The sequence below is a fragment of the Channa argus genome, unplaced genomic scaffold (assembly GCF_033026475.1).
Source record: "Channa argus isolate prfri unplaced genomic scaffold, Channa argus male v1.0 Contig009, whole genome shotgun sequence".
NCBI lineage: Eukaryota > Metazoa > Chordata > Actinopteri > Anabantiformes > Channidae > Channa > Channa argus.
The window spans coordinates 409617-424912 of record NW_027125228.1 but is presented as its reverse complement, the minus strand read 5'-3'; the positions used below and the strand labels follow the sequence as shown (position 1 = coordinate 424912).

The window sequence follows — 15296 nt, the reverse complement described above, 5'->3', positions numbered from 1 at the left end:
GAGATGTTCCAACAGAATGATATTTATTTTAAACGAAAGAAAGTGTCAAACAAAACATGACACTACAACTCAGGGCGAACCAAGGCCAACATAATAAACAAAATAAGCCATTTCCCACAGAAAGTGCTAGCTAGCCTGATAGAAAGAAACAAACCAAAAGACAGTCGCTAACCCTAACTCCCTAATGTGAAAAAAAGAGAAAACAATCAAAAGAAAAATGGCAGTCCACCCCTACAGATTTAATACTATTTACAAAATATACAATTTATAAACAAAACCACGGCACAAAACCTAACAATTCAAAAATGCTAAATAAGGTTTGGAAACCAAGAACAGCAAACAGGTGCTGATGCCAGAAAGAGCCTCGCTAGCTGTTGGGAACCATACTTTTAAAACTCCAGGAAGTGTAGGATGGACCAATCAGCTTCCTGTACTGCCCCCCAATCCAGCCAATCAGGCAGGGCACCTATAAGAACAAGAAAATAAAAACAACACATATGGCCAGGACCGTAACATGGTCTACTAGTAATGAAGCACGATGGTTGGCAAACCAATAAAGTAGCAAAACAGCAATGAAAGAACAAAATTTGATGAAAATATAGAACAATTTCTATGAATAAATAGGCAGTAACACCAGCTTGTGCTGCCCGTAAACCCAAGCAAAGAAGCTTACAGCACCTGGTATTCCCAGGCGGTCTTCCTACCAAGTACTAACCAGGCCCGGCTCTATTTGGCTGCCGAGATCGGACGAGATCGGGCGCTTAGAGAGCGGTGTGGCCGTAAGCTGCATTTGACATCATCAACAGCTCTTAAAAACGCTGGAGAAGCAGAATGCATGACACTTGCTAAGAAGAAGATAAATGTGGCAAAGTACAAAGTACTATAACTGTACTGGTCTGTTACGCCCCTGTCTAGGGGGTCAGGGTGCAACATACAAAGATAAATTAGCATGTTCCCTCTCCGATCCCCAAACCAAAATCCAGGATCGAGATGTTCCAACAGAATGATATTTATTTTAAACGAAAGAAAGTGTCAAACAAAACATGACACTACAACTCAGGGCGAACCAAGGCCAACATAATAAACAAAATAAGCCATTTCCCACAGAAAGTGCTAGCTAGCCTGATAGAAATAAACAAACCAAAAGACAGTCGCTAACCCTAACTCCCTAATGTGAAAACAGTCCAAAGAAAATGGTAGTTCACCCCTACAGATTTAATACTATTTACAAAATATACAATTTATAAACAAAACCACGGCACAAAACCTAACAATTCAGAAATACTAAATAAGGTTTGGAAACCAAGAACAGCAAACAGGTGCTGATGCCAGAAAGAGCCTCGCTAGCTGTTGGGAACCGTACTTTTAAAACTCCAGGAAGTGTAGGATGGACCACTCAGCTTCCGGTACTGCCCCCCAATCCGGCCAATCAGGCAGGGCACCTATAAGAACAAGAAAATAAAAACAACACATATGGCCAGGACCGTAACATGGTCTATTAGTAATGAAGCACGATGGTTGACAAACCAATAAAGTAGCAAAACAGCAATGAAAGAACAAAATTTGATGAAAATATAGAACAATTTCTATGAATAAATAGGCAGTAACACCAGCTTGTGCTGCCCGTAAACCCAAGCAAAAAAGCTTACAGCACCTGGTATTCCCAGGCGGTCTTCCTACCAAGTACTAACCAGGCCCGGCTCTATTTGGCTGCCGAGATCGGACGAGATCGGGCGCTTAGAGAGCGGTGTGGCCGTAAGCTGCATTTGACATCATCAACAGCTCTTAAAAACGCTGGAGAAGCAGAATGCATGACACTTGCTAAGAAGAAGATAAATGTGGCAAAGTACAAAGTACTATAACTGTACTGGTCTGTTACGCCCCTGTCTAGGGGGTCAGGGTGCCACATACAAAGATAAATTAGCATGTTCCCTCTCCGATCCCCAAACCAAAATCCAGGATCGAGATGTTCCAACAGAATGATATTTATTTTAAACGAAAGAAAGTGTCAAACAAAACATGACACTACAACTCAGGGCGAACCAAGGCCAACATAATAAACAAAATAAGCCATTTCCCACAGAGAGTGCTAGCTAGCCTGATAGAAATAAACAAACCAAAAGACAGTCGCTAACCCTAACTCCCTAATGTGAAAACAGTCCAAAGAAAATGGCAGTTCACCCCTACAGATTTAATACTATTTACAAAATATACAATTTATAAACAAAACCACGGCACAAAACCTAACAATTCAAAAATGCTAAATAAGGTTTGGAAACCAAGAACAGCAAACAGGTGCTGATGCCAGAAAGAGCCTCGCTAGCTGTTGGGAACCGTACTTTTAAAACTCCAGGAAGTGTAGGATGGACCAATCAGCTTCCTGTACTGCCCCCCAATCCGGCCAATCAGGCAGGGCACCTATAAGAACAAGAAAATAAAAACAACACATATGGCCAGGACCGTAACATGGTCTACTAGTAATGAAGCACGATGGTTGGCAAACCAATAAAGTAGCAAAACAGCAATGAAAGAACAAAATTTGATGAAAATATAGAACAATGTCTACGAATAAATAGGCAGTAACACCAGCTTGTGCTGCCCGTAAACCCAAGCAAAAAAGCTTACTGCACCTGGTATTCCCAGGCAGTCTTCCTAACAAGTACTAACCAGGCCCGGCTCTATTTGGCTGCCGAGATCGGACGAGATCGGGCGCTTAGAGAGCGGTGTGGCCGTAAGCTGCATTTGACATCATCAACAGCTCTTAAAAACGCTGGAGAAGCAGAATGCATGACACTTGCTAAGAAGAAGATAAATGTGGCAAAGTACAAAGTACTATAACTGTACTGGTCTGTTACGCCCCTGTCTAGGGGGTCAGGGTGCCACATACAAAGATAAATTAGCATGTTCCCTCTCCGATCCCCAAACCAAAATCCAGGATCGAGATGTTCCAACAGAATGATATTTATTTTAAACGAAAGAAAGTGTCAAACAAAACATGACACTACAACTCAGGGCGAACCAAGGCCAACATAATAAACAAAATAAGCCATTTCCCACAGAGAGTGCTAGCTAGCCTGATAGAAATAAACAAACCAAAAGACAGTCGCTAACCCTAACTCCCTAATGTGAAAACAGTCCAAAGAAAATGGCAGTTCACCCCTACAGATTTAATACTATTTACAAAATATACAATTTATAAACAAAACCACGGCACAAAACCTAACAATTCAAAAATGCTAAATAAGGTTTAGAAACCAAGAACAGCAAACAGGTGCTGATGCCAGAAAGAGCCTCGCTAGCTGTTGGGAACCGTACTTTTAAAACTCCAGGAAGTGTAGGATGGACCAATCAGCTTCCTGTACTGCCCCCCAATCCGGCCAATCAGGCAGGGCACCTATAAGAACAAGAAAATAAAAACAACACATATGGCCAGGACCGTAACATGGTCTACTAGTAATGAAGCACGATGGTTGGCAAACCAATAAAGTAGCAAAACAGCAATGAAAGAACAAAATTTGATGAAAATATAGAACAATTTCTATGAATAAATAGGCAGTAACACCAGCTTGAGCTGCCCGTAAACCCAAGCAAAAAAGCTTACAGCACCTGGTATTCCCAGGCGGTCTTCCTACCAAGTACTAACCAGGCCCGGCCCTATTTGGCTGCCGAGATCGGACGAGATCGGGCGGTTAGAGAGCGGTGTGGCCGTAACATGCATTTGACATCATCAACAGCTCTTAAAAACGCTAGAGAAGCAGAATGCATGACACTTGCTAAGAAGAAGATAAATGTGGCAAAGTACAAAGTACTATAACTGTACTGGTCTGTTACGCCCCTGTCTAGGGGGTCAGGGTGAAACATACAAAGATAAATTTGCATGTTCCCTCTCCGATCCCCAAACCAAAATCCAGGATTGAGATGTTCCAACAGAATGATATTTATTTTAAACGAAAGAAAGTGTCAAACAAAACATGACACTACAACTCAGGGCGAACCAAGGCCAACATAATAAACAAAATAAGCCATTTCCCACAGAAAGTGCTAGCTAGCCTGATAGAAAGAAACAAACCAAAAGACAGTCGCTAACCCTAACTCCCTAATGTGAAAACAAGAGAAAACAATCAAAAGAAAAATGGCAGTCCACCCCTACAGATTTAATACTATTTACAAAATATACAATTTATAAACAAAACCACGGCACAAAACCTAACGATTCAAAAATGCTAAATAAGATTTGGAAACCAAGAACAGCAAACAGGTGCTGCTGCCAGAAAGAGCCTCGCTAGCTGTTGGGAACCGTACATTTAAAACTCCAGGAAGTGTAGGATGGACCAATCAGCTTCCTGTACTTCCCCCAAATCCGGCCAATCAGGCAGGGCACCTATAAGAACAAGAAAATAAAAACAACACATATGGCCAGGACCGTAACATGGTCTACTAGTAATGAAGCACGATGGTTGACAAACCAATAAAGTAGCAAAACAGCAATGAAAGAACAAAATTTGATGAAAATATAGAACAATTTCTATGAATAAATAGGCAGTAACACCAGCTTGAGCTGCCCGTAAACCCAAGCAAAAAAGCTTACAGCACCTGGTATTCCCAGGCGGTCTTCCTACCAAGTACTAACCAGGCCCGGCCCTATTTGGCTGCCGAGATCGGACGAGATCGGGCGCTTAGAGAGCGGTGTGGCCGTAACATGCATTTGACATCATCAACAGCTCTTAAAAACGCTAGAGAAGCAGAATGCATGACACTTGCTAAGAAGAAGATAAATGTGGCAAAGTACAAAGTACTATAACTGTACTGGTCTGTTACGCCCCTGTATAGGGGGTCAGGGTGAAACATACAAAGATAAATTTGCATGTTCCCTCTCCGATCCTCAAACCAAAATCCAGGATTGAGATGTTCCAACAGAATGATATTTATTTTAAACGAAAGAAAGTGTCAAACAAAACATGACACTACAACTCAGGGCGAACCAAGGCCAACATAATAAACAAAATAAGCCATTTCCCACAGAAAGTGCTAGCTAGCCTGATAGAAATAAACAAACCAAAAGATAGTCGCTAACCCTAACTCCCTAATGTGAAAACAAGAGAAAACAATCAAAAGAAAATGGCAGTCCACCCCTACAGATTTAATACTATTTACAAAATATACAATTTATAAACAAAACCACGGCACAAAACCTAACAATTCAAAAATGCTAAATAAGATTTGGAAACCAAGAACAGCAAACAGGTGCTGCTGCCAGAAAGAGCCTCGCTAGCTGTTGGGAACCGTACTTTTAAAACTCCAGGAAGTGTAGGATGGACCAATCAGCTTCCTGTACTTCCCCCAAATCCGGCCAATCAGGCAGGGCACCTATAAGAACAAGAAAATAAAAACAACACATATGGCCAGGACCGTAACATGGTCTACTAGTAATGAAGCACGATGGTTGACAAACCAATAAAGTAGCAAAACAGCAATGAAAGAACAAAATTTGATGAAAATATAGAACAATTTCTATGAATAAATAGGCAGTAACACCAGCTTGAGCTGCCCGTAAACCCAAGCAAAAAAGCTTACAGCACCTGGTATTCCCAGGCGGTCTTCCTACCAAGTACTAACCAGGCCCGGCCCTATTTGGCTGACGAGATCGGGCGCTTAGAGAGCGGTGTGGCCGTAACATGCATTTGACATCATCAACAGCTCTTAAAAATGCTAGAGAAGCAGAATGCATGACACTTGCTAAGAAGAAGATAAATGTGGCAAAGTACAAAGTACTATAACTGTACTGGTCTGTTACGCCCCTGTCTAGGGGGTCAGGGTGAAACATACAAAGATAAATTTGCATGTTCCCTCTCCGATCCCCAAACCAAAATCCAGGATTGAGATGTTCCAACAGAATGATATTTATTTTAAACGAAAGAAAGTGTCAAACAAAACATGACACTACAACTCAGGGCGAACCAAGGCCAACATAATAAACAAAATAAGCCATTTCCCACAGAAAGTGCTAGCTAGCCTGATAGAAAGAAACAAACCAAAAGACAGTCGCTAACCCTAACTCCCTAATGTGAAAACAAGAGAAAACAATCAAAAGAAAAATGGCAGTCCACCCCTACAGATTTAATACTATTTACAAAATATACAATTTATAAACAAAACCACGGCACAAAACCTAACAATTCAAAAATGCTAAATAAGGTTTGGAAACCAAGAACAGCAAACAGGTGCTGATGCCAGAAAGAGCCTCGCTAGCTGTTGGGAACCATACTTTTAAAACTCCAGGAAGTGTAGGATGGACCAATCAGCTTCCTGTACTGCCCCCCAATCCAGCCAATCAGGCAGGGCACCTATAAGAACAAGAAAATAAAAACAACACATATGGCCAGGACCGTAACATGGTCTACTAGTAATGAAGCACGATGGTTGACAAACCAATAAAGTAGCAAAACAGCAATGAAAGAACAAAATTTGATGAAAATATAGAACAATTTTTATGAATAAATAGGCAGTAACACCAGCTTGTGCTGCCCGTAAACCCAAGCAAAAAAGCTTACAGCACCTGGTATTCCCAGGCGGTCTTCCTACCAAGTACTAACCAGGTCCGGCCCTATTTGGCTGCCGAGATCGGGCGCTCAGAGAGCGGTGTGGCCGTAAGCTGCATTTGACATCATCAACAGCTCTTAAAAACGCTGGAGAAGCAGAATGCATGACACTTGCTAAGAAGAAGATAAATGTGGCAAAGTACAAAGTACTATAACTGTACTGGTCTGTTACGCCCCTGTCTAGGGGGTCAGGGTGCAACATACAAAGATAAATTAGCATGTTCCCTCTCCGATCCCCAAACCAAAATCCAGAATCGAGATGTTCCAACAGAATGATATTTATTTTAAACGAAAGAAAGTGTCAAACAAAACATGACACTACAACTCAGGGCGAACCAAGGCCAACATAATAAACAAAATAAGCCATTTCCCACAGAAAGTGCTAGCTAGCCTGATAGAAATAAACAAACCAAAAGATAGTCGCTAACCCTAACTCCCTAATGTGAAAACAGTCCAAAGAAAATGGCAGTCCACCCCTACAGATTTAATACTATTTACAAAATATACAATTTATAAACAAAACCACGGCACAAAACCTAACAATTCAAAAATGCTAAATAAGATTTGGAAACTAAGAACAGCAAACAGGTGCTGCTGCCAGAAAGAGCCTCGCTAGCTGTTGGGAACCGTACTTTTAAAACTCCAGGAAGTGTAGGATGGACCAATCAGCTTCCTGTACTTCCCCCAAATCCGGCCAATCAGGCAGGGCACCTATAAGAACAAGAAAATAAAAACAACACATATGGCCATGACCGTAACATGGTCTACTAGTAATGAAGCACGATGGTTGACAAACCAATAAAGTAGCAAAACAGCAATGAAAGAACAAAATTTGATGAAAATATAGAACAATTTCTATGAATAAATAGGCAGTAACACCAGCTTGAGCTGCCCGTAAACCCAAGCAAAAAAGCTTACAGCACCTGGTATTCCCAGGCGGTCTTCCTACCAAGTACTAACCAGGCCCGGCTCTATTTGGCTGCCGAGATCGGACGAGATCGGGCGCTTAGAGAGCGGTGTGGCCGTAAGCTGCATTTGACATTATCAACAGCTCTTAAAAACGCTAGAGAAGCAGAATGCATGACACTTGCTAAGAAGAAGATAAATGTGGCAAAGTACAAAGTACTATAACTGTACTGGTCTGTTACGCCCCTGTCTAGGGGGTCAGGGTGAAACATACAAAGATAAATTTGCATGTTCCCTCTCCGATCCCCAAACCAAAATCCAGGATTGAGATGTTCCAACAGAATGATATTTATTTTAAACGAAAGAAAGTGTCAAACAAAACATGACACTACAACTCAGGGCGAACCAAGGCCAACATAATAAACAAAATAAGCCATTTCCCACAGAAAGTGCTAGCTAGCCTGATAGAAAGAAACAAACCAAAAGACAGTCGCTAACCCTAACTCCCTAATGTGAAAACAAGAGAAAACAATCAAAAAAAAAATGGCAGTCCACCCCTACAGATTTAATACTATTTACAAAATATACAATTTATAAACAAAACCACGGCACAAAACCTAACAATTCAGAAATACTAAATAAGGTTTGGAAACCAAGAACAGCAAACAGGTGCTGATGCCAGAAAGAGCCTCGCTAGCTGTTGGGAACCGTACTTTTAAAACTCCAGGAAGTGTAGGATGGACCACTCAGCTTCCGGTACTGCCCCCCAATCCGGCCAATCAGGCAGGGCACCTATAAGAACAAGAAAATAAAAACAACACATATGGCCAGGACCGTAACATGGTCTATTAGTAATGAAGCACGATGGTTGACAAACCAATAAAGTAGCAAAACAGCAATGAAAGAACAAAATTTGATGAAAATATAGAACAATTTCTATGAATAAATAGGCAGTAACACCAGCTTGTGCTGCCCGTAAACCCAAGCAAAAAAGCTTACAGCACCTGGTATTCCCAGGCGGTCTTCCTACCAAGTACTAACCAGGCCCGGCTCTATTTGGCTGCCGAGATCGGACGAGATCGGGCGCTTAGAGAGCGGTGTGGCCGTAAGCTGCATTTGACATCATCAACAGCTCTTAAAAACGCTGGAGAAGCAGAATGCATGACACTTGCTAAGAAGAAGATAAATGTGGCAAAGTACAAAGTACTATAACTGTACTGGTCTGTTACGCCCCTGTCTAGGGGGTCAGGGTGCCACATACAAAGATAAATTAGCATGTTCCCTCTCCGATCCCCAAACCAAAATCCAGGATCGAGATGTTCCAACAGAATGATATTTATTTTAAACGAAAGAAAGTGTCAAACAAAACATGACACTACAACTCAGGGCGAACCAAGGCCAACATAATAAACAAAATAAGCCATTTCCCACAGAGAGTGCTAGCTAGCCTGATAGAAATAAACAAACCAAAAGACAGTCGCTAACCCTAACTCCCTAATGTGAAAACAGTCCAAAGAAAATGGCAGTTCACCCCTACAGATTTAATACTATTTACAAAATATACAATTTATAAACAAAACCACGGCACAAAACCTAACAATTCAAAAATGCTAAATAAGGTTTGGAAACCAAGAACAGCAAACAGGTGCTGATGCCAGAAAGAGCCTCGCTAGCTGTTGGGAACCGTACTTTTAAAACTCCAGGAAGTGTAGGATGGACCAATCAGCTTCCTGTACTGCCCCCCAATCCGGCCAATCAGGCAGGGCACCTATAAGAACAAGAAAATAAAAACAACACATATGGCCAGGACCGTAACATGGTCTACTAGTAATGAAGCACGATGGTTGGCAAACCAATAAAGTAGCAAAACAGCAATGAAAGAACAAAATTTGATGAAAATATAGAACAATTTCTATGAATAAATAGGCAGTAACACCAGCTTGAGCTGCCCGTAAACCCAAGCAAAAAAGCTTACAGCACCTGGTATTCCCAGGCGGTCTTCCTACCAAGTACTAACCAGGCCCGGCCCTATTTGGCTGCCGAGATCGGACGAGATCGGGCGGTTAGAGAGCGGTGTGGCCGTAACATGCATTTGACATCATCAACAGCTCTTAAAAACGCTAGAGAAGCAGAATGCATGACACTTGCTAAGAAGAAGATAAATGTGGCAAAGTACAAAGTACTATAACTGTACTGGTCTGTTACGCCCCTGTCTAGGGGGTCAGGGTGAAACATACAAAGATAAATTTGCATGTTCCCTCTCCGATCCCCAAACCAAAATCCAGGATTGAGATGTTCCAACAGAATGATATTTATTTTAAACGAAAGAAAGTGTCAAACAAAACATGACACTACAACTCAGGGCGAACCAAGGCCAACATAATAAACAAAATAAGCCATTTCCCACAGAAAGTGCTAGCTAGCCTGATAGAAATAAACAAACCAAAAGACAGTCGCTAACCCTAACTCCCTAATGTGAAAACAGTCCAAAGAAAATGGCAGTTCACCCCTACAGATTTAATACTATTTACAAAATATACAATTTATAAACAAAACCACGGCACAAAACCTAACAATTCAAAAATGCTAAATAAGGTTTGGAAACCAAGAACAGCAAACAGGTGCTGATGCCAGAAAGAGCCTCGCTAGCTGTTGGGAACCGTACTTTTAAAACTCCAGGAAGTGTAGGATGGACCAATCAGCTTCCTGTCCTGCCCCCCAATCCGGCCAATCAGGCAGGGCACCTATAAGAACAAGAAAATAAAAACAACACATATGGCCAGGACCGTAACATGGTCTATTAGTAATGAAGCACGATGGTTGACAAACCAATCAAGTAGCAAAACAGCAATGAAAGAACAAAATTTGATGAAAATATAGAACAATTTCTATGAATAAATAGGCAGTAACACCAGCTTGTGCTGCCCGTAAACCCAAGCAAAGAAGCTTACAGCACGTGGTATTCCCAGGCGGTCTTCCTACCAAGTACTAACAAGGCCCGGCCCTATTTGGCTGCCGAGATCGGACGGGATCGGGCGCTTAGAGAGCAGTGTGGCCGTAAGCTGCATTTGACATCATCAACAGCTCTTAAAAACGCTGGAGAAGCAGAATGCATGACACTTGCTAAGAAGAAGATAAATGTGGCAAAGTACAAAGTACTATAACTGTACTGGTCTGTTACGCCCCTGTCTAGGGGGTCAGGGTGCCACATACAAAGATAAATTAGCATGTTCCCTCTCCGATCCCCAAACCAAAATCCAGGATCGAGATGTTCCAACAGAATGATATTTATTTTAAACGAAAGAAAGTGTCAAACAAAACATGACACTACAACTCAGGGCGAACCAAGGCCAACATAATAAACAAAATAAGCCATTTCCCACAGAGAGTGCTAGCTAGCCTGATAGAAATAAACAAACCAAAAGACAGTCGCTAACCCTAACTCCCTAATGTGAAAACAGTCCAAAGAAAATGGCAGTTCACCCCTACAGATTTAATACTATTTACAAAATATACAATTTATAAACAAAACCACGGCACAAAACCTAACAATTCAAAAATGCTAAATAAGGTTTAGAAACCAAGAACAGCAAACAGGTGCTGATGCCAGAAAGAGCCTCGCTAGCTGTTGGGAACCGTACTTTTAAAACTCCAGGAAGTGTAGGATGGACCAATCAGCTTCCTGTACTGCCCCCCAATCCGGCCAATCAGGCAGGGCACCTATAAGAACAAGAAAATAAAAACAACACATATGGCCAGGACCGTAACATGGTCTACTAGTAATGAAGCACGATGGTTGGCAAACCAATAAAGTAGCAAAACAGCAATGAAAGAACAAAATTTGATGAAAATATAGAACAATTTCTATGAATAAATAGGCAGTAACACCAGCTTGAGCTGCCCGTAAACCCAAGCAAAAAAGCTTACAGCACCTGGTATTCCCAGGCGGTCTTCCTACCAAGTACTAACCAGGCCCGGCCCTATTTGGCTGCCGAGATCGGACGAGATCGGGCGCTTAGAGAGCGGTGTGGCCGTAACATGCATTTGACATCATCAACAGCTCTTAAAAACGCTAGAGAAGCAGAATGCATGACACTTGCTAAGAAGAAGATAAATGTGGCAAAGTACAAAGTACTATAACTGTACTGGTCTGTTACGCCCCTGTCTAGGGGGTCAGGGTGAAACATACAAAGATAAATTTGCATGTTCCCTCTCCGATCCCCAAACCAAAATCCAGGATTGAGATGTTCCAACAGAATGATATTTATTTTAAACGAAAGAAAGTGTCAAACAAAACATGACACTACAACTCAGGGCGAACCAAGGCCAACATAATAAACAAAATAAGCCATTTCCCACAGAAAGTGCTAGCTAGCCTGATAGAAAGAAACAAACCAAAAGACAGTCGCTAACCCTAACTCCCTAATGTGAAAACAAGAGAAAACAATCAAAAGAAAAATGGCAGTCCACCCCTACAGATTTAATACTATTTACAAAATATACAATTTATAAACAAAACCACGGCACAAAACCTAACGATTCAAAAATGCTAAATAAGATTTGGAAACCAAGAACAGCAAACAGGTGCTGCTGCCAGAAAGAGCCTCGCTAGCTGTTGGGAACCGTACTTTTAAAACTCCAGGAAGTGTAGGATGGACCAATCAGCTTCCTGTACTTCCCCCAAATCCGGCCAATCAGGCAGGGCACCTATAAGAACAAGAAAATAAAAACAACACATATGGCCAGGACCGTAACATGGTCTACTAGTAATGAAGCACGATGGTTGACAAACCAATAAAGTAGCAAAACAGCAATGAAAGAACAAAATTTGATGAAAATATAGAACAATTTCTATGAATAAATAGGCAGTAACACCAGCTTGAGCTGCCCGTAAACCCAAGCAAAAAAGCTTACAGCACCTGGTATTCCCAGGCGGTCTTCCTACCAAGTACTAACCAGGCCCGGCCCTATTTGGCTGACGAGATCGGGCGCTTAGAGAGCGGTGTGGCCGTAACATGCATTTGACATCATCAACAGCTCTTAAAAATGCTAGAGAAGCAGAATGCATGACACTTGCTAAGAAGAAGATAAATGTGGCAAAGTACAAAGTACTATAACTGTACTGGTCTGTTACGCCCCTGTCTAGGGGGTCAGGGTGAAACATACAAAGATAAATTTGCATGTTCCCTCTCCGATCCCCAAACCAAAATCCAGGATTGAGATGTTCCAACAGAATGATATTTATTTTAAACGAAAGAAAGTGTCAAACAAAACATGACACTACAACTCAGGGCGAACCAAGGCCAACATAATAAACAAAATAAGCCATTTCCCACAGAAAGTGCTAGCTAGCCTGATAGAAAGAAACAAACCAAAAGACAGTCGCTAACCCTAACTCCCTAATGTGAAAACAAGAGAAAACAATCAAAAGAAAAATGGCAGTCCACCCCTACAGATTTAATACTATTTACAAAATATACAATTTATAAACAAAACCACGGCACAAAACCTAACAATTCAAAAATGCTAAATAAGGTTTGGAAACCAAGAACAGCAAACAGGTGCTGATGCCAGAAAGAGCCTCGCTAGCTGTTGGGAACCATACTTTTAAAACTCCAGGAAGTGTAGGATGGACCAATCAGCTTCCTGTACTGCCCCCCAATCCAGCCAATCAGGCAGGGCACCTATAAGAACAAGAAAATAAAAACAACACATATGGCCAGGACCGTAACATGGTCTACTAGTAATGAAGCACGATGGTTGACAAACCAATAAAGTAGCAAAACAGCAATGAAAGAACAAAATTTGATGAAAATATAGAACAATTTTTATGAATAAATAGGCAGTAACACCAGCTTGTGCTGCCCGTAAACCCAAGCAAAAAAGCTTACAGCACCTGGTATTCCCAGGCGGTCTTCCTACCAAGTACTAACCAGGTCCGGCCCTATTTGGCTGCCGAGATCGGGCGCTCAGAGAGCGGTGTGGCCGTAAGCTGCATTTGACATCATCAACAGCTCTTAAAAACGCTGGAGAAGCAGAATGCATGACACTTGCTAAGAAGAAGATAAATGTGGCAAAGTACAAAGTACTATAACTGTACTGGTCTGTTACGCCCCTGTCTAGGGGGTCAGGGTGCAACATACAAAGATAAATTAGCATGTTCCCTCTCCGATCCCCAAACCAAAATCCAGAATCGAGATGTTCCAACAGAATGATATTTATTTTAAACGAAAGAAAGTGTCAAACAAAACATGACACTACAACTCAGGGCGAACCAAGGCCAACATAATAAACAAAATAAGCCATTTCCCACAGAAAGTGCTAGCTAGCCTGATAGAAAGAAACAAACCAAAAGACAGTCGCTAACCCTAACTCCCTAATGTGAAAACAAGAGAAAACAATCAAAAGAAAAATGGCAGTCCACCCCTACAGATTTAATACTATTTACAAAATATACAATTTATAAACAAAACCACGGCACAAAACCTAACGATTCAAAAATGCTAAATAAGATTTGGAAACCAAGAACAGCAAACAGGTGCTGCTGCCAGAAAGAGCCTCGCTAGCTGTTGGGAACCGTACTTTTAAAACTCCAGGAAGTGTAGGATGGACCAATCAGCTTCCTGTACTTCCCCCAAATCCGGCCAATCAGGCAGGGCACCTATAAGAACAAGAAAATAAAAACAACACATATGGCCAGGACCCTAACATGGTCTACTAGTAATGAAGCACGATGGTTGACAAACCAATAAAGTAGCAAAACAGCAATGAAAGAACAAAATTTGATGAAAATATAGAACAATTTCTATGAATAAATAGGCAGTAACACCAGCTTGAGCTGCCCGTAAACCCAAGCAAAAAAGCTTACAGCACCTGGTATTCCCAGGCGGTCTTCCTACCAAGTACTAACCAGGCCCGGCCCTATTTGGCTGCCGAGATCGGACGAGATCGGGCGCTTAGAGAGCGGTGTGGCCGTAACATGCATTTGACATCATCAACAGCTCTTAAAAACGCTAGAGAAGCAGAATGCATGACACTTGCTAAGAAGAAGATAAATGTGGCAAAGTACAAAGTACTATAACTGTACTGGTCTGTTACGCCCCTGTATAGGGGGTCAGGGTGAAACATACAAAGATAAATTTGCATGTTCCCTCTCCGATCCTCAAACCAAAATCCAGGATTGAGATGTTCCAACAGAATGATATTTATTTTAAACGAAAGAAAGTGTCAAACAAAACATGACACTACAACTCAGGGCGAACCAAGGCCAACATAATAAACAAAATAAGCCATTTCCCACAGAAAGTGCTAGCTAGCCTGATAGAAATAAACAAACCAAAAGATAGTCGCTAACCCTAACTCCCTAATGTGAAAACAAGAGAAAACAATCAAAAGAAAATGGCAGTCCACCCCTACAGATTTAATACTATTTACAAAATATACAATTTATAAACAAAACCACGGCACAAAACCTAACAATTCAAAAATGCTAAATAAGATTTGGAAACCAAGAACAGCAAACAGGTGCTGCTGCCAGAAAGAGCCTCGCTAGCTGTTGGGAACCGTACTTTTAAAACTCCAGGAAGTGTAGGATGGACCAATCAGCTTCCTGTACTTCCCCCAAATCCGGCCAATCAGGCAGGGCACCTATAAGAACAAGAAAATAAAAACAACACATATGGCCAGGACCGTAACATGGTCTACTAGTAATGAAGCACGATGGTTGACAAACCAATAAAGTAGCAAAACAGCAATGAAAGAACAAAATTTGATGAAAATATAGAACAATTT

At 41.4% G+C, this 15296-nt stretch overlaps 11 pseudogenes; all 11 read right to left on the bottom strand.

Moving 5' to 3' along the window:
• Window positions 1-666: 666 nt before the first annotated feature.
• On the bottom strand, window positions 667-785 carry LOC137110977 (5S ribosomal RNA; annotated as a pseudogene).
• Window positions 786-1642: 857 nt separating this feature from the next.
• Window positions 1643-1761, bottom strand: LOC137110976 (5S ribosomal RNA; annotated as a pseudogene).
• An 857-nt stretch (window positions 1762-2618) lies between these two features.
• LOC137110732 (5S ribosomal RNA) lies at window positions 2619-2737 on the bottom strand (annotated as a pseudogene).
• Window positions 2738-3594: 857 nt separating this feature from the next.
• LOC137110747 (5S ribosomal RNA) lies at window positions 3595-3713 on the bottom strand (annotated as a pseudogene).
• Window positions 3714-4581: 868 nt separating this feature from the next.
• On the bottom strand, window positions 4582-4700 carry LOC137110420 (5S ribosomal RNA; annotated as a pseudogene).
• Window positions 4701-7510: 2810 nt separating this feature from the next.
• LOC137110975 (5S ribosomal RNA) lies at window positions 7511-7629 on the bottom strand (annotated as a pseudogene).
• Window positions 7630-8497: 868 nt separating this feature from the next.
• LOC137110974 (5S ribosomal RNA) lies at window positions 8498-8616 on the bottom strand (annotated as a pseudogene).
• An 857-nt stretch (window positions 8617-9473) lies between these two features.
• LOC137110746 (5S ribosomal RNA) lies at window positions 9474-9592 on the bottom strand (annotated as a pseudogene).
• An 857-nt stretch (window positions 9593-10449) lies between these two features.
• On the bottom strand, window positions 10450-10568 carry LOC137110863 (5S ribosomal RNA; annotated as a pseudogene).
• An 857-nt stretch (window positions 10569-11425) lies between these two features.
• On the bottom strand, window positions 11426-11544 carry LOC137110419 (5S ribosomal RNA; annotated as a pseudogene).
• A 2822-nt stretch (window positions 11545-14366) lies between these two features.
• LOC137110418 (5S ribosomal RNA) lies at window positions 14367-14485 on the bottom strand (annotated as a pseudogene).
• Between the last annotated feature and the right edge of the window lie 811 nt (window positions 14486-15296).